The following is a 17,724-nucleotide window of genomic DNA, read 5'->3' as shown; positions in this document are numbered from 1 at the left end:
ATAGGCTTAACATTCCACGTGCTCATTCTTCAACTTTGCACTTACAGTAGAATCCAGTCAAATCCCTCGGAGTGACAAACATGCAGGCATTTTATGACAATGAGAGTGATGTCAGGCACAATGTGACCAATAAAACTATAAATCCAGGCCCAAAAGTGCTTTACCATGTGTGCTGCTGTCATAAAGTATTGAGTCTATTATTGGAGCTGTTGACTCTTCCTTGAGAGATTGGAGAAGACTCTAAGAGTGGAACTTTTTTTAATATACCCCACAACAGATGCATTACGACAGTCCTGTCTTTGATCCCATATACCAGCTTCCCACCACAACTCCATCATAGCCTTACTGCACCTTTCCCATTATTGTTCATTTAATTCCTCCAGTAAAGAATGAAAGAAAGGCCATGCGCAGTGGTGGCTCATGCCTGTAATCCCAGCACTTTGGGAGGCCGAGGCGGGCAGATCACCTGAGGTCAGGAGTTTGAGACCAGCCTGGTCAACATGGCAAAACCTTGTCTCTACTACAAATACAAAAATTAGCCAGGTATGGTGGCGTGTGCCCATAGTCCCAGCTACTGGGGAGGCTGAGGCAGGAAAATCACTTGCACCTGGTAGGTAGAGCGTACAGTGAGCTGAAATCGCCCCACTGCACTCCAGCCTGGGCAACAGAGCAAGTCTCCGTCTCAGAAAAAAAAAGAACAAAAGAAAACATTTTTATCAACACATATATGTTCAGGAACCAACTATGCAGATTTCAGGTGCCCTGCGACTAGAGCAGCTTATTTTCTCTCCTACTGGCATCCAATCCTTCAGACTGTGCATTAGATCATCCCTAGAAAGGAAAGGAAAACAGGTAACATGCAAATTACCTGATTTTTCTCATTGGGAATTTTTGGGGAGGTAGCTTTTGGCTATTCCTGTTCTCATTCTTTCTTACAACCTCAGGTAAATAAAAGTTGACCATGACTTAAAGCAACACAGTATGTTTTAGATCTTAGAAACCAAGCCCTATTATCTGTCAAAATCAATCTCTCTTAGTACAACCATTTTGGAGGGAAAGTTGACAATATTTATCAAAAGTCCATGTATGCCTTTCTTTTTCTTTTTTTCTTTTTTTTTTTTTGAGACAGGGTCTCCCTCTGTCACCCAGGCTGGAGTGCAGTGATGAGATCTCGGCTCACTGCAACCTCTGCCTCCTGGGTTCAAGCGATTCTCATGCCTCAGCCTCCTGAGCAGCTGGAGTTATAGGCACGCACCACCAAGCCTGGCTTATATTTATATTTTTAGTAGAGATGGGGTTTCACCAAACTCCTGAATTTGAGTTTCATCTTAAAATCCTGACCTCAGATGATTCACCAGCCTTGGCCTCCCAAAGTACAGGCGTGAGCTGCCACTGCATATGCCCTTTGACTCAGTTGTACTCTTAATATTGATTTACCCAGGGCCATGGTGATTTTGTTCAAGTTAGAATAAAGTATCCCCTCATGAAGAGATTTTATGTCTATCTTACAGAAAATTATCATAATAAGTATTTAAATTTATGACGTCTACAAACTGAATGATGCCCTCATAGAAAAGGCACTTTATGCAGTGTACAACTTATGCAACTCTATACAAAGGCCCAGTGACCTTACGAATACATATGAAAGATGATATTGAGTTATATGTAAAAGGGTATTCATTGTAACAGCAAAATAAATTGTCGCAAATGTCCACCAGCAGGGCATAGTGTACATAAATAGAATACCTTTCCACAGTGGAATACTAGGAAGCATTATAAAAAGAATATGGGAAGATCTATGTTGTACCTACTGATAATGAAAACATGTTCAAAGTTTATTAAGTGAAAAGACAAAGGCATAAAAGAAAATATATCATTATTCAATTTATGTGCATTTCAAAAAGAAACATAGACTGGTACATAGCCCTTTTTTTCTGAAAAGACACAAGAAATTATTAATAGGAGCTTCCTAGGAAGAGAGTAATTGGGTGAAGAAGGAAGCTTTCAGTTCAAATGTTTACCTTTCTATAGTATTTGAATTTTCTCACTGAAAGTATTTATTACTTTCATTTTTTTTTTAAGACAGAGTTTCACTCTTGTTCCCCAGGCTGGAGTGCAATGGCACGATCTCGGCTCACTGCAACCTCTGCCTACTGGGTTTATGCAATTCTCCTGCCTCAGCCTCCCGAGTAGCTGGGATTACAAGTGTGCACCACCATACCCAGTTAATTTTTGAATTATTACTAGAGACAGGGTTCCATTATGTTAGCCAGGCTGATCTCGAACTCCTGACCTCAGGTGATCCACCCTCCTCAGCCTCCCAAAGCACTGAGATTACAGATGTGAGCCACCACACCCGGCCTACTTTCAATTTTAAAAAGCAACAGGGATTATTGGAAAAAAAGATTTTTCATTTTTTTCCTTTATACCTTTTGGCACTAAAAAAAAAAAGTCTAAGTGGTGTTTTTTTAATTTTTGTGCACATGCCCCCAACTGAATGCATTAAAAAATAGACTGCAAGGGTTTTTTTATATAGCAATGGGTCCAAGGAAGGGAGGGAGGCAGGAGGCAGGTGGTAAGGGCTGGGTGCTAACCCAGAAGACAGACCCTCTCTGCACCTCTGTTCTCTAGGGGCATTTCTACCTCACAATTCTTGCTTCTGAAAACAAACAATACTACATTCATGTATCTATTGGACAGTTAATATATTTAATCACAGAAAAAGAATATCATTAAGCTCACTTTCTTTTATTAATTTGGTCCCAATGGAATATAAATACAGTGCAGGCAGAACTGCCCATCACTTAAAAACCCAGGGGCTGTTAGAAACCTACTAATTGTGTACTTCCTTGATTCTACCATGCTAAGTAGGTGTAGGAATCAGACTGGCTGCCTTTCTCGCTTTGATTTCAGTCCCCAGATAAAGGAGAATTCTAGCTTTCTGTTTGTTTCTGAGATGTAAGCCACCATTACAATAAAGTAAAGCTGAATTCATTATTTTAAATTTTATGCTAAGAATACATTCTCTCAAATGAATTTTTTTTTTTCTTGAGACCAGGTCTCACTCTGTCACTCAGGCTGGAGTGCAGTGGTGCAATCATGGCTCATCGCAGCCTTGACCTTCCAGGCTCAAGCGATCCTCCTACCTCAGCCTCCCTAGTAACTAGAACTACAGACATGCACCACCATGCCCAGTTATTTTCTTATTTTTTTGTAAAGACAGGGTCTTGCCATGTTGCCCAGGCTGGTCTTGAACTCCAGGGAGTTCAAGTGATCTTCCTGGCTCAGCTTCCTGAAGTGCTACGATTACAGGTGTAAGCCATTGCACCCGGCCTCAAATGAATATTTATTTAGAATACACATATATTATTATTCCACAAAAAGAGGGCAAAAGAAAAAGATTTTCTTTTGAATAACAGAAATTACATTTAATGTAATTAAGTAACAAGCAACCTCTAACCTAAGAGTGACATTTATGTTTATTTTTAAGAAGTGTTTGTATTAAATGACTTTTTAAAAAAATTCCCTTCAGTAAAGGATGTCAGAGGAGAGCATTTTAACTGTTATAAATTTTACAGAACATTTTTCTACTTTGGAGTTTTGCATTTTGAATCATGTATTTGTCCCAATGTCAAGGCATCAGACCTTGCGTTTGATTACAACTTAAACACATTTTGATCCAAAGTTATACACATTCCATTCTTCTACTCGTTGGAAAATGGGTTTTAAACACTGAACTCATTCCAGGGCAAGGTCTTCTCTCGACACATTAATACAACAAATACTCTTTTATTGCTGAATTTCTATTTGGAGACTGATTATTTAGAACTCCACTATTCATTTGCTTACCACATTTGCCTTGGTTACCCTGACTGTGTCATTAAACAAATATTTAATCATTCAATATACATTTATTGAGAATCTTCTAGGTCCCAGTGTCTCTGCCCAGCACTAGAACACAGGGAATAGACAGATGAATATAAAATTGAAAAATGCCAGGCACGGTGGCTCACGCTTGCAATTCCAGCACTTTGGGAGGCTGAGGCAGGTGGATCACCTGAGGTTGGGAGTTCAAGACCAGCCTGGCCAACGTGGTGAAACCCCATCTCTACTAAAAATACAAAAATTAGGTGGGCGTGGTGGCACGTGCTCATAATCCTAGCTACTCATGAGATTGAGGCAGGAGAATCACTTGAACCGAAAGACGGAGGTTGCAGTGAGCTAAGATCCTGCCACTGCACCTCATCCTGGGTGACAAAGGTGTAAGGTTTGAATGAAGCAACTGAGGTTTAAATGAGGCAACTGAGGCCAGTTATTGGAATAAAGAAATTTAATTAGCTCCTGGGTGAGATTCTACGGTCCAACAGGAAGGGCCGGAGAAGTCGTGCTTCTCTTCTTGGGGCATGCAGTTTTATAGGGAGTGGAGGTAGCTGATTGACTGCGGGGAAACAAAGAGGAGGTAATTTCATTGGATATGAAGGGACTGGGCATGGACGAGGGGCTGGTCCAGGATGTACCGGGCAAGCTTGCCATAGGGCAGGTCTTTGGCAGGCTTTTTTAAAATTTCGGTGGGTGCAGGGCTGAGATTGGAATGCGGAAACAGGTACAGGGAGCCCGCATGGAGAGGGTAAATGCTGAGTAATGCGCTTAGAATGGTGATGTAGTTTTCAGGCGTGGAGAGAGAAGGGCGTGTCCATTCAGCTCCCAGCGAGGCAGCCAGCCTTACAAAAGGGAGACTCTGTCTCAAAAAAAAAAAAGAAAGAAAAACGATATGGTTCCTACCCTTAGAGAAGTTGCAAGCTGGGTTCTTCTGTCTGATGTTTATCATGATGTTTGTTCTATACAGTCAGGGGCAGGACTAAGGTGAGACCAGAAAGACACATGTCCTAGGAGAATTTCAGGAGGTGTTAACTCTCAGCGTTGTGCAGTCCTGCCAGTATCCTCACCCAGCCACATGGCTGCCCCACATCATCTCCTCTTCCCCTCTGCTGTCCTCCCAGCTCAGAGACATCACAGGCTCACACTTTCATGACAGTCAGCTCCTTTCACTTCCTCGAAAATGTCTACATTTCTTGTCTATTTTCACATCTGGGACTACGCAACCCTCCCTATTGCTCTCTCCACCCCAATCCAATTAAGCATTTCTTCCAGGCCTTGTTCAAACCCCACAAGAAAAGTCCTTGCTAGATCTTCCAGTCTGAACATTCTCTCCCCATGCCCTCTGCAATTCTGAGAAGGTCTTTACCACTAACCAATTTGTATTCACATCACCACATGGGAATCTCCCGCCCCTGGGCTGTGAGCCTCTGGAAAGCAAGGCCTGTGTTTCAGCTTTTGGGGAAGCTGACTCCAAACCTGTGGCCCCCAGCACAGTGCTTGGCACATGATGGGCTTTTAGCAAATGATTCCTTCATTTATCTGAGTCTTTACAATCCCTATCACATTTTTAGTGTTTCTTTTCACTTTTACAGAAACAAACATTTGTTTGAGGCATTCATAACACTTGAATTTGATTCTACAGAAGCAAGACAGGAATTATAATGAGTTAGCTTGTTAGAAAATGCATTTTCTTATTTCCCAGCAACTAATTAAATGTAATACTAGTTTAACTAAATAGACATTTTGTTTGGTACTACTATAATTTGTGTGTGGTAGGGTGTTAACTCGTTTATGACAATAGGCCTTCTCTATTGTGCAAAGATAGTCACTCATTGGGTGAAGGTCTCCACAGGAGCTTCTTGGCGGTAACACCAATAGCCAATGGGTTATAATTAATAAAGAATTATAATGGCAACATTCTTCCAGTCAGGCAGCTCCTCATGATAGCATGATCTTTTTACTGATGATGAGAATGTGCCTCTGCCCATCACTAAGGCACACCACATCATCAACGTAGGAAATTATTTGCAACCACACCCCCAAACATGTACCCCAAATGGTCTTCTAAGAGTATAGTTAGGATACTTCTTAAGATGGTGTGCTCAAAGAGTTAGTGGCCTGAGATCCTTAGCAGAATTTCACTAATGGTCATGAAAGGGACTGATCTACCATAATTATTTCAGTAGCCTCCCCCTGCCCCCGGATATGTGTGATGTTGATGGGGAGTTAATTTAATAGCCAAAGCTAGACTCTGCCCAGTCATTGGCAGTAGGAAGTAACCATTCCCCCTGCCCTTTGCTGTTTCCTTGAAAGGACCTGCTATATGAGATGTTTGTCTTCATGGCGCGACTTGACAATGCAGCTTAGAGCTATAGCAATTTTGCTAAAATATTTTAGACAAGTAAACTCCAAATACTGAATGGAAATTTCTTGTCTTTCTGGAAAGATCTTAGCTACAGCCCTTTGTGATATTTTTCCTCCCTCCTCTCCCCACATCCTGCCATCATTCCTCTTCCACCTAAAATGTCGAGTGATTACAAACAAAATGAGCATCAGTTGCTAAAGTGGGCACAGGGGATTTCTAGTCCTTGGTGACTTTACTGCTGTAGTCAAAATAGGCATTATCAACAGAAAGCTTCTAACGCTGGAAGCTCCAGGGCACAACCAGGAGATGGGCCATGGAGTGAGGCTAAGTTGTGGGCAGGGGGTAAATAAAGACCACACACACTGTTCAATCAATAAGCTTCCAGAAAGGTGACATAAAGATGGAAACTCTGTAAAATCAATGAAATTTTGAAGTTAGGTAATTGAGAGTTGGCTGTTTTACAGGAAATACAAATGAAAAATCATTTTCTATTTAATCTGCTTTCAAGTTTTGAATTTAGGGCTTTCTAAAAGTAGCCAGCCAGTTTTTTGAGGCTCGGGTTTCATGACCTGCAGATCTGAACAGAAGAGAAAGTGATGAAGGGGAACCTATCTGGATGTTATTCAGCATCAGGTGCTCTGGGGCCACATTATTCATTTGAACTGGTAATGGGGGAAGGAAGAACCACTTGCCCTCCACGTTATCTTGAATATCAATTAGCAATAAGATTTGCAGCCAGGCTCAGTGGGCTTTGGGAGGCAAACGCAGGCAGATCACTTGAGTCCAGGAGTTCAAGACCAGCCTGGGCAACATGGCAATACTCCATCTCTACACAAAATTTTAAAATAAGCCAGGTATGGTGGTATGTGCCTGAAGTCCCAGCTACTCAGAAGGCTGAGGCAAGAGGATTGCTTGAGCCCAGGAGGCGGAGGTTGCAGTGAGCTGAGATTGTACCATTGCACTCCAGACTGGGTGACAGAGAGAGACCTTATCTTAAAAAAAAAAAAAAAAACAGAAAGAAAGAAGATTTGCAAAAATTCCAGAGTCTCATGGCTTCAACCTCGAGCATATGTTTCTTGGTAATCCTGTCACTTCATTGGTTTAGGTTCAATAAACAATTACATATATATATACACACACAAACTACAAACATACATACCTATAGATAGATAGATGAGAGAGAGAGAGAGAGAGAGAGAGAGAGAGAGAGAGAGAGAGATGGAGTCTCACTCTGTCACACCCAGGCTGGAGTGCAGTGGTGACATCTCAGCTCACTGCAAGCTCCCCATCTTGGGTTCAAGGATTCTCCTGCCTCAGCCTCCAGAGTAGCTGGGATTACAGGCAAGTGCCAACACACCTGGCCAATTTTTGTATTTTTAGCAGAGACAGGGTTTCAGCATGTTGGCCAGGCTGGTCTCAAACTCCTGAGCTCAACTGATCCACCCCGCTTGGCCCCACAAAGAGCTGGGATTACAGGCAGGAGCCACCGCACCCAGCCTTTGGAATATTTTTTGAATGTACGTCTTGAGCATAATGTGGCCAAGGAGACCAAACAGATGAAAAGATAAAACCCTACCCTTAAGAAGTTTATAGATTCATTAAGAAATCAAAACAAATTGCTCTGATTTTATTCTCTGTGAACTTCATGTCATTTCACATCTAGCGAATCTTCCTAGAATCCTCAAGAACTTTTTAAGTCCAGGCTCCTCATAAAGATCCTCAAAGTTGCCCAGGCTCTCCCCCACTTTATCTTTCTAGCCTTATTTCCCCTGGCTCTGTTATCTGCACATGTTCTGCTCCCCAGGGCCACCCTGGGGCAAGGTCTCCCTGTTTCTCCAATAACATCTGCTTAGCTCAGCCTCCCTGTTATTGGTCATAAACCATCAGCACAACAGTACGGGTCAAGATGGCTTTATGTAAGCAAGGGTTTTGGAAAATGAAAGATAATTTCGAAGATCTCCTGCCATGGTCTGAGCCAATTAGCTTCCATCTCTTTACTTTAGATGTGCTCATCTTCATCCAAACAGTAATCTTTTATATGTAGTAAAACTTAATTGAGTCTCATAATTTTGGGACTTATGGTAATTCAGACAAGGGTTAATTTGACTTTTGCAACTGACAAATAGCAGTAATTGGTATACAAACAGACTTGATGTGGGGAAGGTTTAAATATCTTTTAAAAGATCTAAATTTTTAGCACCTTCGAGTATTTGAGGAAAATCCTTTACAAAGTACTCAAAATGCTATTCCTCTACATATTAAATAATTTCACTTTTTCGTCAGGTTGCTTTCAATTTAGAGCAAGTGAAGAAGACACTGAGAAAGAAAAATATATGTTGATACTTCTTATTTGAGAAATGTGAGCACTTTTAAATTATCAGGCCCAGAGAGGCATTACACTGAGACAGCCATTACTTCCTACTTCTTTCTACCCCCATCCGAGCTATGTAATTATCCTGGGTTCAAGGAATTCTCCTGCCTCAGCATCCCAAGTACCTGGGATTACAGGAGCCTGCCACTATGCCCAGCTAATTTTGTATTTTTAGTAGAGATGGGGTTTCACCATGTTGGCCAAGCTGGTCTCAAACTCCTGGCCTCAAGTGATCCACCGACCTCAGCCTCCCAAAGTGCTGGCATTACGGGTGTGAACCACTGCACCCGGCCCCTAGTAAGTTCTTTTGATAGGTCTGAGATCTGGTCATTGATGTATTCCTCCTGGCCATATCAGTTAGGAAGGTTTTAACTACAATCAGTTATCAAGATATCTGACTCATAGAAGAATTTTGTTTTTGTTTTTATATATTTTTGGTTTTTTAACACCACACAGAAACCCAAGCATAGGGGTCATTAACATTGGTCACCTGCTCAGGGGTGACATCAAGGATCTCCAATCTTTCCATCTTTTCACTTACTCTGCTGTCATCATTGTGCCAGGGCTTCCTCCTTCTGCTTGTCTGTGTTAGTTACCATGTCTGCAGGTATCATTCTACATTCAAGGTTGGATGAGTGGGAAAGGGCAACATCAGCCACATTTTTTAATCAGAAAAGCCAAGTGTTTATGAGAAGTCCTTCAGCACACCTCCTCTTACATATTTTTTGGCCAGAACTAGCCACATGGGCACTTCCTTCCAACTGCAAAGAGCGCATGGAAATCAGCTATTTGGCAAAAGGAAGCTGGATAGCCATAACTTGCGTAGACTAATGAATGAGTCATCAACTGACCCAAGTTGCATATTACCACCTGGAACAAAATCAAGAGTGTTTTTGCCAGAAAGGAGTGGAGTGGATATGGTGTTGGTAACAGAGTCTGATGTATGGACCTTCTGCTCAATGAGTTTGTCATCTGAAAGATTCAAAGCACTCTTGGTCCTTGGTCTGCTACCCTCAGCTTTCATCAGGTGTAGGTATCTCAGATACACTTCCACAATTGAGATTAAACTTATATAAATCTCCAATTTTTTGATATGTTTGCTTTATCAACAACAACAAAAAAAACTTCTCTGTAAAAGTAGGAAGCTGGATTAGGTGATTTATTGCGATTTCTCACAGGTCCAAGACCTATGATGCAAAATTCAACATAAGAATGGCAAGGGTCTGGAGACTGAGGCAGGAAAATCGCTTGAACCTGCGAGTCAGAGGTTGCAGGGTCCTGTGTGTACGTCTTATACAAGTAAAAACACAATTACTATGCCTTGATCTGGACCTTATTCAAATTATGATGCGGTAGAATCCCAAGTTCTATTTCAGAAAGTTCACTCTTTCTCCTTCTGCAGCTTATTCTTCCTTCATAAGTAAACTAATCTGTACTTTCCATTATTAATACTGTTCCAACCGATGTGAACCAATTATCATTCCATTATTCTACAAACATTCACAAAGCATGTACTTTGTGCCTAGCACCGGGAATACAAAGCTGGAGAAGAAACAATTTCTTATCTGCAAGTTTATAATCTGGGAAGGAGAAAAATCTGTAAGCCGGTAATGTTTAAGCAGTAGGATGTCATAGGTGTAATGATTTTTAAAACATATATAAAAGTGAAGGGGAAAATAAGGCAAGAGTGCTCAGCCCTTGGTGGGGTGGAGTCAGAATTCTAAAAATCTGATATAACATCAGAGACTTTCTCCAGAACTAGCATCTTCTGGATTGCTCCAGCAATGTCAGCTCTAACGATAGAAAAGATCTGGTATTGCATAATATTGCAAATGAGATGTTTAGTTAGGAGTTGAAATCGTATTTTCAGGGGGTTTGTTCAGATGTGTTTTCTCTTGGTTAACAATCACATGTGTTCTAAACTCTTGAATTAAGGATTGTAAATCAGGGGGTAGCATTTCTTTGTTTTCAGTGATGACACAGACATTCATCATTGTCTACCATGATGACTTCAAGTTTGTGGGAAGATAGCCGAAAGAAAAAATACCAATTCTATACTTTCCTTTGGGCTCATTGAGAAGTCACTCATTTTTTTTGCTTCTTGGTCACTTGGCTCCACTGACAGACACATTTGTACATGACACTGGGAAGTCAGTGAGCATCTACCATGATCAGCAGCTTCTGTATTCATTCCTTCAACTTTTAGCCAAGTAAAGATGAGATTAGAAATTCAGTAACTTCATGTATCACCAGTGTCTTCCAAACTGCAGACTGTGACTCACTGATGGGTCATAAAATCCAATCGGTGGGTCTTAATCAGTTTTAAAAAAAATAGAAAAAAGCATAGAATGGGAAATATCAGAATGTATTTCACCTAGTAAGGTAAAAATTAGCTCATGAAATTTTTGTTGCAGGTGTGCGTGTGTGTGTATTGAGTCACAACATAAAAGATATTTCTTACTGTGTTCCTGTCAAAAAATTAAGCCACAAAATCAGACACTAATTCCCAGGAAGCCACTTATTAGCCACCTAGCAAATATTTGTTGAATTAAACTGATTTGTATGTGTACTTACGTATTTACTCAACAAATATTTACTAAGACTGTGTACACAACATTGACCATTACAATCTCTCATTTAAATTTTGTGAAAATGTAGGACACTAACAAGCTATCAGACTCAGTAAATGTTCTTTCCTGGGAACAAATCATCCCATTTACCAGGACTGTTTCATAATTTTTAATCCAGCTTAATCCTCACCTGCAGTATAAAATAGATCTTGAGATAGCTAAACAGGTATCAAAAAGAAAAAAAAACTATAAAACCATCAGATGCAATGGATTATTAGCAAACAAAGCCTTCTGATCCTTATTAGTCTCAGGAACCCAAGTCATGTCCTAGTTCAAAGCTCTCTCTCATAATCAGGGCAGGCTGGCACAGTGTCCTCTGTCCCAGCATGGATGATGTCACAGGTCCTGGCCTCCAGTGTTCCTTTTTCAGGCTTTGGGTGCTGAGCACCTACCTGTTCTGACTACCGTGAGCCCCCTCCCAAGCTAGCAGGGCTGCCGCTGGAGGCTTTGCCCTCCCTGGAGACCACATTCTCACTGCCCCTTGGTAGGCCCAGCTCCTCAATGCCGAAAGTCACCACAGTTCTCGTGCCCAAGATGTGCCCAAGGGTCTCAGACTGTGCCCAGAAGACTACCACTTGCCAGACCCAAGCCAAGCCCACAGGTACTGTACCATCTGCTCTTTCATCTCTTTTGTCTGCCTGAAGTAGAGCCTCCTATAGATTCCAGAGTTCTCTACCTGCCTTGGGCAGAGGGACCACGTTGGGGCAGGGGCATTGGGTGAAGAATGCACCAATGCCTAACACTCGCCCCTGCCCTGCTCTCAGCCTGGTAACGTGAGGCTCCACAGATACGTCAGAGGTGGCGCAAAATACTTCTCCACTCACTCTCCCTGCACCAGAAGAGAGGATATGCCCGTCCTCATCAACAGGGAACTGGGGCTCTGCCACAGCATCCAAGTGTTTTGTGAAGCAGGGGTTATCACGTCTCTGTCCCCACCTCCCGAAGGTCAGACATAGTCCTGTAATCTAAGTTCTGTAGCCTCTGGGCCCCCCTTGTGGAAGTCCAGCCTTGGTCCGTTAGATAAAGAGTGAGCACTTATTTCCACAGGAAGCAAACGACATCCTAAAAGTCATCTTTTCCTCTGTCCTGGACTGGATCTACCTTACACTGAAGCTTAGTGGATCTGTGGGTGTTTCTCCGTCTTGCTCTCAACCAAAGCCTTCGCCGTGGGCTTGTTCTCCTTCCTTCTGTCTGCATAAAATTCCCCAGGACTCAGGAGCCCCAGGGACCAGGGCTACAGGACAGGCTGTCTCTGTTGCCTGCCCCTCGTGTGAGCTCATTCCTATCCGAGTCAGGAAAAGAGCATCACAGTCAGTGGGCAGCAAGGGTTGAACTGGCTAAGGAAGCACAGCTGGTTTTTCTTCCACCCCTTCCAAACCCTCCCCAGTGGTTTATCATTATGGATGCTGCTTGGTTAGTTTACCAAGTCCCACCCTTCAAGGGGCCACTAGGTTTCTGTGGGGAGAGTTAGAGAGCAGAGAACGTGAGTAGCTTCAGTGGGATGGGACGCAAGAGCCTGCTACCCAGACAGAATCTGCAAAGGGCTCCATTTTGGTACCTTTGGTCCCAAATCCAAACATCCCACCAACCAGTGTCTGTCAGAACAACCTAGAGTTCCAGAACCCAATCACTGAAACTCCCTTAAGGAGACCCAGAGACAGAAGATACATTCTTGGTCATTTCTTGTGATCTGGAATATCAGTTACTTTCCAAGATTCTCTTCTAATTAAAAAGATCCAGCAAGCAGCAATGCATTTTTAGGCTGTCAGTTGTCTGGGTTGGGGTACTGCAGCAAAATCGTTAAAAACTTGCTCTTGGAATGAGATCTGGGATCAAATCCCAGCTTTGCCTCTTACCAGATTACTTAACTCTTGAAGCCTCAGTTTCCCTGTCTATAAAATAGAGACAACACCATAGCCTACCTTATCAGGCTGATATGAGGATTGATTAAGAAAACCTTTGTTAAGCTCCAAGTATAGTATCTGGCATACAGGAAACAGTAAATGTTAACTATTGTTACTATTATTATTGGCAATTATGAGAATTAGCGAACAGAGCAGAATAAGGTAATTAAGACCAAGAAAAACCATATGGCATCTACAAAGCTACATCCTTTAAAGTAAAAATGAAATTGATTCTATTTCAGTGTATTCTACTTGTTTGCTGGTCCACTTGACAATGCATTAGACACACAGATCATAGTATAGTGGAAAGAATATGGACTCTAGTGTCAGAATTGTGCTTAAATCCCTTCTACTTCTTGAGAGATTTGGGCAAATTTTTTAAGCTCACTGAAACTTAGTTTACTCATCTATAAAATGGGAAGAACAATTAAAGCTTGCAGCGTTGTCCTAAGGATTAAAAAAGCCTCTCTTCCCATCTCCATCCCCTGAGGGCTGGCAGCCTCCCCCATGTGCACAAACAGCTCTCTTGGCTTTCTCCTTGGGAGACCTTATCACATTGGACCATACTGTCTCCTCCTCTGTTTTGAGACTGAGTCTTGTTCTGTCACACAGGCTGGAGCAGTGACACGATCTCAGCTCACTGCAACTTCTGCCTCCCTGGTTCAAGCGATTCTCCTATACAGGCATGCACCACCACATCAGGCTAATTTTGGTATTTTTAGTAGAGATAGGGTTTCACCATGTTGGCCCAGCTGGTCTTGAACTCCTGACCTCAAGTGATCCTCCCACCTCAGCCGCCCAAAATGCTGGGATTACAGCCGTGAGCCACCTCACCTGGTATTGAGAAATGCTGAGTGTGTGATAAAATACATTGTTTGCTAAGAAGAACAATGGCAAGGAAAATCTAGCCGCACCTCCCCCACAAGTAGAAAACTACTTGGGGCTTTCTAAAGTAGCAAGACAGTATATGTATATCATACACCAGTTAAAACAATTCTTTAAGCACAAGATATGTGACCCTGCCCCCGTGGCTTCCACGTGGAGAATGCTTTTTAGTTTGTCTGTGATCAGTGGTAAGCAGGCACCAGCTGCCTACCTAGTTTATTTTTGTTCTATGAGAAAACACTGAACACCTGTTTGTTAATGATAATCACCTACGTGTTCAGAGAAAATACCTACGTGGGTCAGAGTCTGCTCGAGGCCCTCAGCCCGGAATGCTGTCAGCCCCTGAGGCTCTCACCTCCGAAGGCTGTAGGATCCCGGATAGTCCCACTTTGCTGTTCTATCTGGGTGTCTGCTTCTTAATGCCTTCAGCACCGCCTGCATGGGGGTGCTCTATGGCCGAGCTGGTCTCGGTAGCCTGGCCAAGCGTACACTTCTTGATTAAAGTGAGTCTGTTTGTTTTCAATCTCTGGCATCTAGTGCAGCCCTTGGACATAGCATATGTTCAGTAAAAGCTTGCTAGCTTATTGAATGAAAAAAATAACTGAAAATGGCAGAAAAAATAGATTTGGTAGGAAAAATAAAGTTCCTTTATTACATATATTCTAGGGAACAGTGTTAGCTATTTTCACAGCTGTGTTCCATTTTTTTTTTCTGTAGTAGATGTAATTTGATTTAGGTGCCATTCAAATCTTCATAATAAGTGGTGTTACAACTCATCTCACCATACCTCATGTCCTCTGAGCTCTGTATTAGCTAATATTGCTTTTAAAGATTCCTCTGAGTGGAAATCTTTGCTTACATTAATCATTACACAAACAACACATGGTCACAAAAAGCCACAAATACAGATAAACAAAAAATAAACCTAAAACAAATTCTAACATCAAATAATTACTGTTAACATTTTGGATGTAGCCTTCTAAGTTTTTTTTTTAACACAGACTGGAGATAGAATTCACATACTGTATTCGTTGGCCAAAAGACAGTCTGCAGAATTTCTTCTTACTCAGGGGAGGTAAGTTCTTATTTTCTTAAGGACTTCAACGGATTGGATGAGTTTCAACCACATTATGGAGGGTCATCTGCTTTACTCAAAGTCCATTGATTAAATGTTAATCTCATTGAACAAACACCTTCACAGAAACATAAAGAATAAGGTTTGACTAAATGCTGTGACCTAGTTAAGTTGACACAAAAAATTGATTATCACAGGCTGCTATAACAAAGTACGCAGACTGAGTGGTTTAAAAAACAGGGCTTTATTTTCCACAATTCTGGAGGCTAGATAACCTGAGATCAAGGTGTTCATAGGGTTGATTTCTTCTGAAGCCTCTCTCTTTGGCTTGAGTCTTTTCCCTGAGTCTTGAAATGGTTTTCCCTCTGTTTCCTAATCTTCTCTTTTTGTAAAGACACCATCATATTAGATTAGGGCCTAATGACCTCATTTTAACTTAATTACCTCTTTAAAGACTCTATTTCCAAATATGGTCACATTTTGATGTACTGGGTGTTAGGACTTCGGCATATGAATTTGGGGAACCCATGTCAGCCCGTAACACTTACCATGCAATTCTCTCATTTAAAGTGTACAATTCAACGTTTTTAACACTGAAGAAGGAGGATCACAGCTCTACTTATAATTGAGGAAACTGAGGCCTGGAGATTAGTCCAAGGCTACACAGCTGGAGCCTAGCAGAGGAAAACTACATGGCTTCCTTCAGGGAGGAATTTGAGATAGCCACTTGCTCAGTTGTACCTTTTTTTTTTGGTGGGAGGTAGGGTGCAGGGTCTCACTCCTGTCGCCCAGGCTGCAGGTGATTTCAGTGGCGTGACCTCAGCTCACTGCAGCGTCGACTTCTCAAACTCAGGTGATCCTCCCACCTCAGCTTCCTCAGTAGCTGGGACTAGAGGCATGTATCCCCATACATAGCTAACTTTTTGTATTTTTAGTAGAGATAGGGTTTTGTCATGTTAGCTAGGCTGGTCTTGAACTCCTGAGCTAAAGTGATCTGCCCACCTCAGCCTCTCAGAGTGCTAGAATTTCAGGCATGAGCCACTATGTTTGGCTTGTACTATTTTTTTAGGCCTCAAGATAAGAATTAATATCCCCAAGAATTGTTCCAGCTGTGTAATGTAAATTACACTTGTATCATTTTTCCATGGCATATCCCATAGATATACCAACTGTATGATTTGTGCTGCTAGATATTTGCTTCTTCTCTCTGGTTCATCAGCATGTTACAGTCATATCCTTCAGTGTCCTATTTATTACTCCTTGGTTGTACAAATCACCCTCCTCTGCTAGAGGAGAGCTATCCAAATCAAAAGCCTTAGCTTTTTACCCATACACGTAAAGTTAGCTCCTAACATGAATATCAGGAAAGAACCATAATAGTAATTGGAAATGCTCCAACATTATCTTCACTTGGAAGAGACAAACCAGTGAGTTTTATTTGCATCATTTAAAAAGGACAATGCAAAATGTCAAGATAAATTATGCAATGGGTTATATAATTTTTTAATTAAAAAATAAACAACAAAAAACAGGAAGGGAGAATTTCCTTCCTACTTATGTATATCCTTACGGTTACTCTGGTTTTTCATTACTAATTTACTAAAGTGACTTCAAGCACAGCATTCAGCAGTCGCTTGCAAACTGCAGCCCCTACATTTTCAAGCAATATCACGGTGTGTTTTGAAGATACACACCCAGTATACTACCATTTTAATAAAACAAATAAATAAAGTTGCTCTTGGGTGGGGTTTCCCAAGGAAAGCATTGTAAGACACAAAGATTACAAGGGATTGAAAATGCTATTCACAATTTTGTATGACAGGGTAGGTGCCAGTAAAAGAGAAAGCAGGCCAGACGAATATATTTTTGGTGGAACCTAGTTTACTGGATTTAAGGGCCTCAAAAGTTAGCAGCAATATATTCTGCATTGTTATAAACACAACTATGTATTGTTTGTCCTCTCTGTAATTATATCAGAACAATCCTAATATCAAAGGGTTGCAGAATTACATAGCAAACCCAGAATAGCCTGTGGTTTGGAAGCTGAATAGAGAGCCCAATTACCCGGGTCAAATATCTACCAGTGATATCAGTTTAGGGCTTTGTGGTGTGAGGATTTTCCAGGCCTAAAATCTGAGAACAGGCCACTACTTCTTGGGGCAAAAGTCGTAAGGTTCTCAAAGTTGTTACTATAGTCACATTCCAATTCATTCCCCTTCCAGCTTGACAAGCCAGTCCACACCCAAATTTCCAGCTCTTCAGGTCTGAGAATAGAACCAGATGTCCAGGCACGGTGGTTCATGCCTGTAATCCCAGCACTTTGGGAGGTCGAGGTAGGTGGATCACTTGAGGTCAGGAGTTCAAGACCAGCCTGGGCAACACAGTGAAACCCTGTCTCTACTAAAAATACAAAAATTAGCCAGGTGTGGTGGCATGGGCCTATAATCCCAGCTATTCGGGAGGCCAAGGCATGAGAATCGCTTGAACCCAGGAGGCAAAGGTTGCAGCGAGCCGAGATCGTGCCACAGCACTCCAGCCTGGGCGACAGAGCAAGCCGCCATCTCAAAAAAAGAATAGAACCAGAGATGTGAACCATTGTCATTCTAGACAAAAAT

General features: G+C 41.8%; 1 protein-coding gene across 4 annotated transcripts in view; it reads right to left on the bottom strand.

The window, feature by feature from the left end:
• The window catches only part of MRO (maestro), an 84,118-nt gene that overhangs the window by 32,250 nt on the left and 34,144 nt on the right, over positions 1-17,724 (bottom strand). The window contains exon 5 of one of the 4 annotated variants that reach the window (XM_012464283.3): positions 15,058-15,227. The exons of the other annotated variants lie outside the window; for them this stretch is intronic. The gene's annotated coding sequence lies outside the window, so the exon portion shown is untranslated. The remainder of the gene's footprint in view (positions 1-15,057; positions 15,228-17,724) is intronic. 4 annotated transcript variants of the gene reach the window in all.

The sequence above is a fragment of the Aotus nancymaae genome, unplaced genomic scaffold, assembly GCF_030222135.1.
Source record: "Aotus nancymaae isolate 86718 unplaced genomic scaffold, 86718_ANA_hifiasm-v0.15.2.pri h1tg000020l, whole genome shotgun sequence".
Taxonomy (NCBI): Eukaryota; Metazoa; Chordata; class Mammalia; order Primates; family Aotidae; genus Aotus; species Aotus nancymaae.
Note: the sequence above shows the minus strand (reverse complement) of the source record. Positions and strands in the feature narration are given on the sequence as shown.